Below are 12,076 nucleotides of genomic sequence, written 5' to 3'. Positions count from 1 at the left end.
TAATTTTATTATTTTATAAATGAGAAAATTGAGGCTTAAAAGAAGATAAAAACTTAAGATTCCAAGTTTGTCCTAAGATCCCAAATATGATTTATGTGCTGGTTAATAAAACTTAAAATAAAGGAAATCATGTTTTCCTTTTCAGGCCAGTTGATTCATCCCATCTCTTTGGTACTAACAAGAATATAAATTATAGGTGATAAGCAAATGACAGTATACCCCAAATTCTTCTTCCTAGCCCAGATTTTGAATGTTGTTCCCTATGTTTCTAAAAATTTTGACAATGTCTTGAATGGTTGATATTGGACTAAAATTTTCACTGCTTGGATTTTCTCTTGCTGTTAGAAATGGCACAAAAATAAGAAACTTTCTCATGTATATTCAGAGAGAATGCATTCTATGAAGATACTGAAACTTATTAGGAGTGACTGATCAGTCCTGATTTCCAGTGGTCTGCAGAGGTATCAATCCAGTGTGGACCAGGGTGGCCCCTAGTTTTGGAGCAAGTTTGTGCACAAAGTGGATCTCTGTAAAATTTTTTATTTTTTTTAATTAAAAAATTTTTAATAGTGGTAAAATACTAAGTATTTTGAATGAAAGAATGAAGTATAGAAGGCTTAAAAGGGTAAGGAAGGGCAAGAGAGAGCTTGGAACTAACCGCATTACTGGGCCATGGTGAAACTCATGGTAGGAAAATGGAGAGGCCAATCTTAAACCAGAGAGTACCTGAGCTGAGTATTCCATGTGCATGGCCTACTCAACAAGTCTAGTTAACACTGGGAGCTTCCTATAGAAATAAGTGGGTAACAAAACCCTTTGAGTGAATCAATGAGTGTTTCAAGTTCCAAACATGTAACAAGCAAGAAGTCCTGCCATTAAGTGGCATGACACCAAAAAATAGGCCAAACCTGAAGGTTACTTCAGTAGTAACATATAGTGTAAAAAGAGTAACTTTTCAACAATAGGTATAGATGAGTCATAATATTTTAATGATTTGGATTAAATAAATATTAAATTAAGCCATAATTTATTTTAGTATTGTGCCAGGTAGGACTGCACACACACACACACACACACACACACCCACACACACACACCAGCAAGGTGAGGTGAGGTGCTCCAACCTCATACTTCCGTAGGGATCACTGAGACTTTTTTCTACGTGAATGTCAATTAGAATGAGTTGATATAATGTTTTTCCATTTAACTATACTCTTGCTGATTTTCTGTTTGATATATCTATCAGTGACTGGCAAAGGTGTGTTAAAGTATCCAATTATAATAGTGGATTTGTCTATTTCTCATGGTATTCAAGTATTTTCTCATTGCACACTAGTTTTTTTCTCATATATTCTGATGCCCTATTGTTAGGTCCATATGTGTTGAGTAGCTTTGTCTTCTTTGAGAATTGATACCTTTATCATTACACAGTACTCTTTTATATCCCTAATAATTTTTTTTTCTCTGAAGTGATCTTTATCAGAAATAAATATAGCTTTTCCAGATTTCCTTTGATCAATGTTAGCATGCTACATTTTTCTATATCCCCTTACTTGTTACCTTTGTTTTTATATTTATGGTAGATTTGACAACATGTAGTTTCTTCTTTTTTTAATTCATTCTGACAATCTCTTTTTAATTGGTATATTTAGCCATTCACATTTAAAGTCATTACTGATATAGTTGGATTGATATATACCATTGAGGAGTAGGTTTTTGGTATGGAGAACATTGTGTGTATTTAAAAATGGTTACTTTCCTTTGCCAGAACCATAATGGAATTTTTCATGACTCCTCATTTTGAGAAACTTGAAAGTATGGGTGCATCACTGAGATTGTGGCTCCCCAAAGCTTCTCACACCAAAATACATACTCAGCCTCCAGCAATTCATCACAGTTATCATTACAGAGGTAAGAGTTAAGATGGAAGAGAAGCAGGAGAACCCTGGGCTTTCCTTGTCCCTCAAACACAGCTGTTTTGAGGTCAGATCACTTGGAACACCCAGAAAATCAATCTGTGGAGTGGCAGAAGAATCTCCACAGTTGAAAAGAGACAGCGTGACAGGCATGAGGTACATGGAAATGAATTGGGAAAGAGAAAAACAGTGGTGCCTTGGAGTGGAGGGAAATTTTTCCATGGAGAGACAAAAGGGAGAGGAAAAAAAAGAGGGGTTGAGAAAGTGTGGGATCGAGTTCACACCAGAAGAAAACCTCTCAGTTTAAATACCATTAAGACTCTATAAATAGGGGAGCAGAGCATTTTAAACTCCTCAGCTTGATACCTGGTGGAGCTCTGGTGGGAAGGGTGAATCCCCAGGAGCAGACAACGAAGTCCAAGAGGTCCTGAGGCCACACAGGGAGAGGCAGTTCCCCTGCTGACAAGCCATTTGGCAGAGGCTGTGCAGCCATCCCACAGGCAAAGGTCCCAGCGGACCTGGAGAACAGCCACATTTGCTGGTGTTGGAATAAGAATGTTAAGGGGCAGTGAAGCCGGCACCAGATGTGCGTTGTGATTTACCATAATCCTTGAAATGCTGCTGTATGATTGCGTGAAATTTGTCTGGGGTGAACTGGCACCTGGCTGCAGTCTCTGGGCATCTGCAGCTGTGTGGTCAAACGAATGTTCCTGGGGCAGGCTGGCACCTGACTGTTGCTTGGAGAGAGCCCCCACCCCCTCAGAGGGCCTGAGTGGGTCAAAGCCATGGGGCTCTCAGAAGTTAGCAGTTTGGAAACGCAGCCCCATCTGAGATAAAACTCGGGAGGGAGGTGCTGCTTGGCAGGCTGATGGCTTGGTCACAGACAGTATAGAAGTGGGGAGTAGATGGAAGCTGGAGACAAAGGACAGGTGCTTGATTGCCAGTGGGTGAGAGCAGAGTTCCGATATTAGAGACTGGGTAACTGGGTGATGCCATTTTCACCTCTCCTGTACATGTGCATGCATGCCTACACACACCACAATGATCCACCCCAGTAAGCTAAGCAGTGTTATCTAGTGGAGAACAGAGCTGTTACACCAAACCTCGTCCAACTGTGCCAGCCATGCACTAGAAGAACACAAGTCTCTCCACCTGCTTAGTTTATGGACTAGAAAGTGCTTCATAGATTGACTTCTAGGGGAAACTGGATGTAGTTTCAATTGTATTTCCTTCTGTTCACTCTCCATCTATTCATTTTTTTTTCTTTTTCTTTTCTTATTCTGGAATACAGAAAGAGAAAAAAATATTTTTATTTTCCATTTTTATAAAAAATATTTTTCTTTAATTTTTTCTACTATATTTTCTAATTTTTATAAATTTTTAATTCTATTTTATTTTAATCATTTCATTGTATTCTACTTTATTGTATTCATTTTTAAATTTTCAAACATTTTCCTTTTTTTCTTCTTTTTTTTTACTTTCCCTTTTTTGGCTATTCTATCAAGCTTCTTTCAACAACCAGACCAAAACACCCCTAGGATCTAGCATCCTTTATTTGATTTTTTTGTGTGTTGTTTTAAATTTTTTTAATTTTAATATTTTATTTTATTAATTTGTTTTCTTCCTCCAAATGAAAAAATGAAGGAATTCACCCAAAAAGAAAAAAACAAGAAGAAATGACAGCCAGGGACTGAACACAGATACAAACAAGATGTCTGAACCAGGATTTAGAATCACAATAATAAGAATACTAGCTGGGGTTGAAAAAAAAGCATAGAATCCCTTTCTGCAGAGATAAAAGAAGTAAAATCTAGTTGGGACAAAATTTAAAATGCTGTAACTGAGACGCAATCTCAAACGGATGCCATGGTGGCAAGGATGGATAAAGCAGAGCAGCAAATCAGTGATGTAGAGGACAGACTTATGGAGAATAATGAAGCAGAAAAAAGGAGGGAAACTAAGGCAAAAGAGCACAATATAAGAATTAGAGAACTCAGCATTAATGGAAGATGGCGGCATAGGAGGATGCTGGGTTCACCTCGTCCTTCTGATCACTTATATGCCACCCACATTGGCCTAAATAACCCAGAAAACCTCCAGAAGACTAGCAGAATGGACTCTCTGGAGCCAAGTGTAGATAAGAGGCCCACGTAAGAGGGTAGGAAAGGCGGAGATGTGGTGCGTGCTACACAGACTGGCAGGAGGGAGCTGGGGCGGTGGAGGGGCAACCCACTGGGCAAGACAGAGCCCTCAAAGTCTGGCATGCAAAAGCAGAAGGGCCAGACTCCATGAGTTCTGACATCCAGTGGGACTTAACATCTGGAATGTTAAAAGTCAACAGCTCTGCTCTCAGAGAGTAGGGAGGGCGAGAAGACGCTGAGAGGGAGAGTTGTTGAGTCCTGGAAGGACAAAGCTTGGCAGGGGAACAAAGGCACTGGCAAACATCATTTCCCTCTCCCATCATCCAGCCAAAATTCCAAAGGGAACCAGTTTCCATCACCAAACTTGCTTGCACTGCACAAGTGCCCGATGCTGTGCTTCTGTGGATCCATCCCTCTGATGGGTCTGCCTCCCTCCCAGTGCTACAGGGCCCCACCAGCAGGGGACCAATGAAGGCAAAGCTAGCTAAGCCTGTCCCTCCCACCCCTGTGCATCTTGCAGATCCACCCCCTCTAATATGCCCTTAGCCAGATCCCACTGAAGCAGCACCACAAACCTGGCAGTGTGCAAGCAGCCCAGACAAGGGCCACACCACTCCACAGTGAGTCCTGCCCTTGGGAGAGGGGAAGATAAGGTACAAACCAGTCTGACTGTGGCCCCAATGGTGGACTGGAGGCAGACATTAGGTCTGACTGCCGCCCCGCCCACCAACACAAGTTTCTCCAGACAGCACAGGGAAAGTGACCTGCAGTTTGGAGCTATCACAGGGACTAACCAAAATGATGAAACAGAAAAATTCTCCTCAAAAGAAACTCCAGGAAGTTGCAACAGCTAACGAATTGATCAAAACCGATTTAAGCAATATAACAGAAAAAGAATTTAGAATAACAGTCATAAATCCAATTGCTTGGCTTGAAAAAAGTATAGAGGACAGCAGAGAATCTACTGCTACAGAGATCAAGGGACTAAAAAATAGTCACGAGGAACTAAAAAATGTTATAAATGAGGTGCAAAATAAAATGTAGGTGACCATAGAATGGATTGAAGAGACAGAGGAGAGAATAGGTGAATTAGAAGATAAAATTATGGAAAAAGAGGAAGCTGAGAAAAAGAGAGTTAAAAAATCCAGGAATATGAGGGGAGAATTAAAGAACTAAGTGATGCAATCAAGCAGAACAATATCTGTATCATGGGAATTCCAGAAAGAGAAGAGAGAGAGGAAGAGGCTGAAGGTGTACTTGAACAAATCATAGCTGAGAACTTCCCTGATCTGGGGAAGGAAACAGGCATTGAAATTGAAGAGGAACAGAGAACTCCCTTTCTGACATAACTTGAATAGATCTTCTGCACGACATATCATAGTGAAACTGGCAAAACACAAGGATAAAGAGAGAATTCTGAAAGCAGTTAGGAATAAATAGGCCCTGACTTACAAAGGTAGACACATAAGGGTAGTAACAGACCTATCTACTGAAACTTGGCAGGCCAGGAAGGAATGGCAGGAAATCTTCAATGTGATGAACAGAAAAAATATGCAGCCAAGAATCCTTTATCCAGCAAGTCTGTCATTCAGAATAGAAGGAGAGATAAAGGTCTTACCAAACAAACAAAAACTGAGGGAATTCATCACCACTAAACCAGCGCTAACGGGAACTCTGTGAGTTAAATGTTGCAAGGACCACAAAGTACCAGATACATCACTATAAGTATGAAACCTACAGACATCACAATGACTCTAAACCCATATCTTTCTATAATAACACTGAATATAAACGGACTAAATGCTCCAAACAAAGGACATAGGGTAACAAAATGGATAGAAAAACAAGACCCATCTATTTGCTGTCTACCAGAGACCCATTTTAGACCTGAGGATACATTCAGATTAAAAGTGAGGGGATGGAGAACTATCTGTCATGCTACTGGAAGTCAAAAGAAAGCTGGAGTAGCCATACTTATATCAGACAAACTAAACTTTAAAGTAAAGGCTGTAACAAGAGATGAAGAAGGGCATTATATAATAATTACAGGATCTATCCATCAGGAAGAGCTAACAATTATAAATGTCTATGTGCCGAATACGGGAGCCCCTAAATATATACAACAATTAATCACAAACATAAGCAACCTTATTGATAAGAATTGCAGGGGACTCTAATACCCCACTTCCAAAAATGGATAGATCATCTAGACACAGAATAAAGAAACAAGGGCCCTGAATGATACATTGGATCAGATGGACTTGACAGATATATTTAGAACTCTGCATCCCAAAGGAAAAGAATATATTTTCTTCTCAAGTGAACATGGAACATTCTCCAAGATAGATCACATACTGGATCATAAAACAGCCCTTCATAAGTATACAAGAATTGAGATCATACCATGCACACTTTCAGACCACAATGCTATGAAACTTGAAATCAACCACAGGAAAAAGTCTGGAAAACCTCCAAAAGCATAGACGTTAAAGAACACCCTATTAAAGAATGAATGGGTCAACCAGGCAATTAGAGAAAAAATTTAAAAATATATGGAAACAAATTAAAATCAAAATACAACAATCTAAACGCTTTGGGATGCAGTGAAGGCAGTCCTGAGAGGAAAATACATTGCAATCCAGGCCTATCTCAAAAAATCAGAACAATCCCAAGTACAAAAATCTAATAGCACACCTAAAGGAAATAGAAGCAGAACAGCAGATACCCTAAACCCAGCAGCAGAAGAGAAATAATAAAGGTCAGAGCAGAAATAAACAATATAGAATCTAAAAAAAAAACTGCAGAGCAGATCAATGAAACCAAGAGTTGTTTTTTTGAAAAAATAACAAAATTGATAAACCTCTAGCCAGGCTTCTCAAAAAAGAAAAGGGAGATGACCCAAATAGATAAAATCATGAATGAAAATGGAATTATTACAACCAATCCCTCAGAGATACAAGCGATTATCAGGGAATACTATGAAAAATTATATGCCAAAAACTGGACCACCTGGAAGAAATGGACAAATTCCTAAACACCCACACACTTCCAAAAGTCAAACAGGAAGAAATAGAAAATTTGAACAGACCCATAATCAGCAAAGAAATTGAATCAGTTATCAACAATCTCCCAACAAATAAGTCCCCAGGCTTCCCTGGGGAATTCTACCAGACATTTAAAGCAGAGATAATACCTATCCTTCTCAAGCTGTTCCAAAAAATATAGAGGGAAGGAAAGATTCCAAACTCATTCTATAAAGCCAGCATTACTTTGATTCCCAAACCAGACAGACACCCAGCAAAAAAAGAGAAATACAGGCCAATATCCCTGATGAATATGGATGTAAAAATTCTCAACAAGATACTAGCAAATCGAATTCAATAGCATATAAAAAGAATTATTTACCATGATCAAGTGGGATTCATTCCTGGGATGCAGGGCTGGTTCAACATTCGCAAATCAATCAACGTGATACATCACATTAATAAAAGAAAAGATAAGAACCATTTGATCCTGTCAATCGATGCAGAAAAAGCATTTGACAAAATTCAGCACCTTTCTTAATAAAAACCCCCGAGAAAGTTGGGATAGAAGGAACATACTTAAAGATCATAAAAGCCATTTATGAAAAGCCCACAGCTAACATCATCCTCAATGGGGAAAACTGAGAGCTTTTTCCCTGAGATCAGGAACACAACAGGGATGTCCACTCTCACTGCTGTTGTTTAACATAGTGTTGGAAGTTCTAGCATCAGCAATCAGACAACAAAAGGAAATCAAAGGCATCAAAATTGGCAAAGATGAAGTCAAGCTTTCACTTTTTGCAGATGACATGATACTATACATGGAAAACCTGATAGACTCCACCAGAAGTCTGCTAGAACTGACACATGAATTCAGCAAAGTCGCAGGATACAAAATCAATGTACAGAAATCAGTTGCATTCTTACACACTGATAATGAAGCAACAGAAAGACAAATAAAGAAACTGATCCCATTCACAATTGCACCTAGAATCATAAAATACCTAGGAATAAACTTAACCAAAGATGTAAAAGATCTGTATGCTGAAAACTATAGAACAGTTATGAAAGAAATTGCTAGAACAAGCAATCCTAAAATGTGTATGGAACCACAAAAGACCCCGAATAGCCAAAGTAACATTGAAGAAGAAGACCAAAGCGGGAGGCCTCACAATCCCAGACTTTAGCCTCTACTACAAAGCGGTCATCATCAAGACAGCATGGTATTGGCACAAAAACAGACACATAGACCAATGGAAAAGAATAGAGACTCCAGAATTGGACCCACAAAAGTATGGCCAAGTAATCTTTGACAAAGCAGGAAAGAACATCCAATGGAAAAAAGACAGTCTCTTTAACAAATGGTGCTGGGAGAACTGGACATCAACATGCAGAAGAATGAAACTAGACAACTTTCTTACACCATTCACAAAAATAAACTCAAAATGGATGAAGGACCTGAATGTGAGACAGGAAACCATCAAAATCTTAGAGAAGAAAGCAGGAAAAAACCTCTCTGACCTCAGCCACAGCAATTTCTTACTTGACACATCTCCAAAGGCAAGGGAACTAAAAGCAAAAATGAACTATTGGGACTTCATGACAATAAAAAGCTTCTGCACTGCAAAGGAAACAATCAACAAAACTGAAAGGCAACCAACGGAATGGGAAAAGATATTTGCAAATGACATATCAGATAAAGGGCTAGTATCCAAAATCTAAAAAGAACTCACCAAACTCCACACCCGAAAAACAAATAACCCAGTGAAGAAATGGGCAGAAATCATGAATAGACACTTCTCTAAAGAAGACATCCAGATGGCCGACAGGCACATGAAAAGATGCTCAACGTCGCTCCTCATCATGGAAATGCAAATCAAAACCACACTGAGATATCACCTCACCCCAGTCAGAGTGGCTAAAATGAACAAGTGAGGAGACTATAGATGCTGGCGAGGATGTGGAGAAACAGGAACCCTCTTGCACTGTTGGTGGGAATGCAAACTGGAGCAGCTGCTCTGGAAAACAGTGTGGAGATTCCTCAAAAGATTACAAATAGATCTACACTATGACCCAGGAATAGCACTGCTAGAAATTTACCCAAGGGATACAGGAGTACTGATGCATAGGGGCAATTGTACCCCAATGTTTATACCAGCACTTTCAACAATAGCCAAATGATGGAAAGAGCCTAAATGTCCAACAACTGATGAATGGATAAAGAAATTGTGGTTTATATATACAATGGAATACTACTTGGCAATGAGAAAGAATGAAATATGGCCTTTTGTAGTAACGTGGATGGCACTGGAGATTGTTATGCTAAGTGAAATAAGTCATACAGAGAAAGACAGATACTGTATGTTTTCACTCTTATGTGGTTCCTGAGAAACTTGACAGAAGACCATGGGGGATGGGAAGGGGGAAAAAGTTAGAGAGGGAGGGAGGCAAACCGTAAGAGACTCTTAAAAACAGAATAAACTGAGGGTTGATGGGGGGGGTGGCAGGGAGGGGAAAGTGGGTGAAGGACATTGAGGAGGGCACCTGTTGGGATGAGCACTGGGTGTTTTATGGAAACCAATTTGACAATAAATTTCATACTAAAAAAAAAGAATTAGAGATCTCAGTGATTCATTGAAAGGGAATAACATCAGAATCGTAGGAGTCCCAGAAGGTGAAGAGAGAGGAAAAAGAAAGAAAAGGTTTATGTGAGCAAATCATAGTAGAAAACTTTTCTAACTTGGGGAAAGACACAGAAATCAAAATCCAGAAAGCACAGAGAACTCCCATTAGATTCAACAAAAACTGACCATCAACAAGGCATGTCATAGTCCAATTCATAAAATACACAGACAATGAAAGAATCATGAAAGTGGCAAGGAAAAAAGTCCTTAACCTACATGAGAAGAGAGATCAAGTATGCAGGAGACCAGACAGAAACTTGGCAGGCCAGAAAGGAATGCAGGATATATTTAATGTGCTGAATTGGAAAAATATGTGGCCAAGAGTTCTTAATCCAGAAAGGCTGTCATTCAAAATAGAAAGAGAGATGAAAAGTTTCCCAGACAAATAAAAACTAAAGGAGTTTGTGATCCCTAAAGCAGCCTTGCATGAAATTTTAAGGGGGATTCTCTGAGGGGAGAAAAGATGAAATGAAATAAAAAAGACCAAAAGCAACAAAGACTAGAAGGACCAGATAACACCACTTGAAACCCCAACTGTACAGACAACACAATGGCAGACAACACAACGCAATAAATTCATATCTTTCATAAATCCACTCTAAATATAAATGGACTAAATGCTCTAATCAAAAGACATAGGGTAACAGATTGATAAAAAAAAAAAAACAAGATCCATCTATATGCTGCTTACAAGAGACCCACTTTAGACCTAAAGACACCTTCAGATTGTAAGGGGATGGAGAACCATCTCTCATGTTAATGATCGCCAAAAGAAAGCTGGAGTAGCCATACTTATATCAAACAATCTAGATTTTAAAATAAAAACTGTACCAAGAGATGAAGAAGGACATTATATCATAATTAAAGGGTCTATCCACCTAGAAGATCTAACAATTGTAAACTTTTATGCCCCCAACATGAAAGTACCCAAATATATAAATCAATTAAACACAAACATACAGAAAATCATTGACAATAATACCATAATAGTAGGGAACTTCAACACCCAATTTACAGCGATGGACAGATCATCTAAACAGAAAATCAACAAGGAAACAATGGCTTTGAATGACACACTGGACTGGATGGACTTAGGATATATTCAAAACATTTCATCCTAAAGTAGCAGAATACACATTCTTCTCTAGCTCACATGGAACATTTTCCAGAATATATCACATACTGGGACACAAATCAGCCCTCAACAAGTACAAAAAGATCGAGGTTATACCATGGATATTTTCAGACCACAACACTATGAAACTCAAAATCAACCACAAGAAAAAATTTGGAAGGGCAAAAAATACTTGGAGACCAAATAACATCCCACGAAAGAATAAGTGGGCTAACCAAGATATTAAAGAGGAAATTAAATAGTACATGGAAGCCAATGAAAATGATAACACCACAGCCCAAAACCTCTGGGATGCAGCAAAGATGATCATAAGAGGGAAGTACATACCAATCCAGGTCCTCCTAAAGAGGGAAGAAAGGTCTCAGATACACAACCTAACTACACCTTAAAAAGCTGGAAAAAGAACAGCAAATGCAACCCAAAACCAGCATAAAATGGGAAGTAATAAAGATTAGAGCAGAAATCAATGTTATTGAAATAAAAAAAATAATAAAAAACAGAACAGATCAATGAAATCAGGAGCTGGTTCTTTGAAAAAATTAACAAAACTGATAACCTCCTAGCCAGTGTGATCAAAAAGAAAAAGGAAAGGACCCAAATAAAGAAAATCAAGAATGAAAGAGGAGAGATCACAACCAACACTGCAGAAATACAAACAATAATAAGAGGATATTATGAGCAATTATATGCCAATAAATTGGGCAATCTGGACGAAATGGACAAATTCCTAGAAATATAAAGACTACCAAAACTGAAACAAGAAGATATAGAAAATTTGAACAGACTCATGCCAGTAAAGAAATTGAATTAGTAAGCAAAAATCTCTCAAAAAACAAGAGTCCAGGGCCAAATGGTTTTCCAGGGGAATTCTACCAAACATTTAAAGAAGAGTTAACAGCTATTCTTTTAAAGTTGTTCCAAAAAATAGACATGGAAGGAAAACTTCCAAACTCATTCTATGAAGCCAGCATTATCTTGATTCCAAAAGCAGACAAAGACCCCACTAAAAAGGAGAATTACAGAGCAATATCCCTGATGAACATGGATGCAAAAATCCTCAACAAGATACTAGCAAATTGGATCCAACAATACATTAAAAGAATTATTCATCACGACTAAGTAGGATTTATACCTGAAATCCAGGGCTGGTTTAATATCCGCAAAACAATCAATGTGA

This window comes from Puma concolor, chromosome C2 (genome assembly GCF_028749965.1).
Source record: "Puma concolor isolate L17-30 chromosome C2, mPumCon1.1.hap2, whole genome shotgun sequence".
NCBI lineage: Eukaryota > Metazoa > Chordata > Mammalia > Carnivora > Felidae > Puma > Puma concolor.
This window is presented reverse-complemented; position numbering follows the sequence as displayed.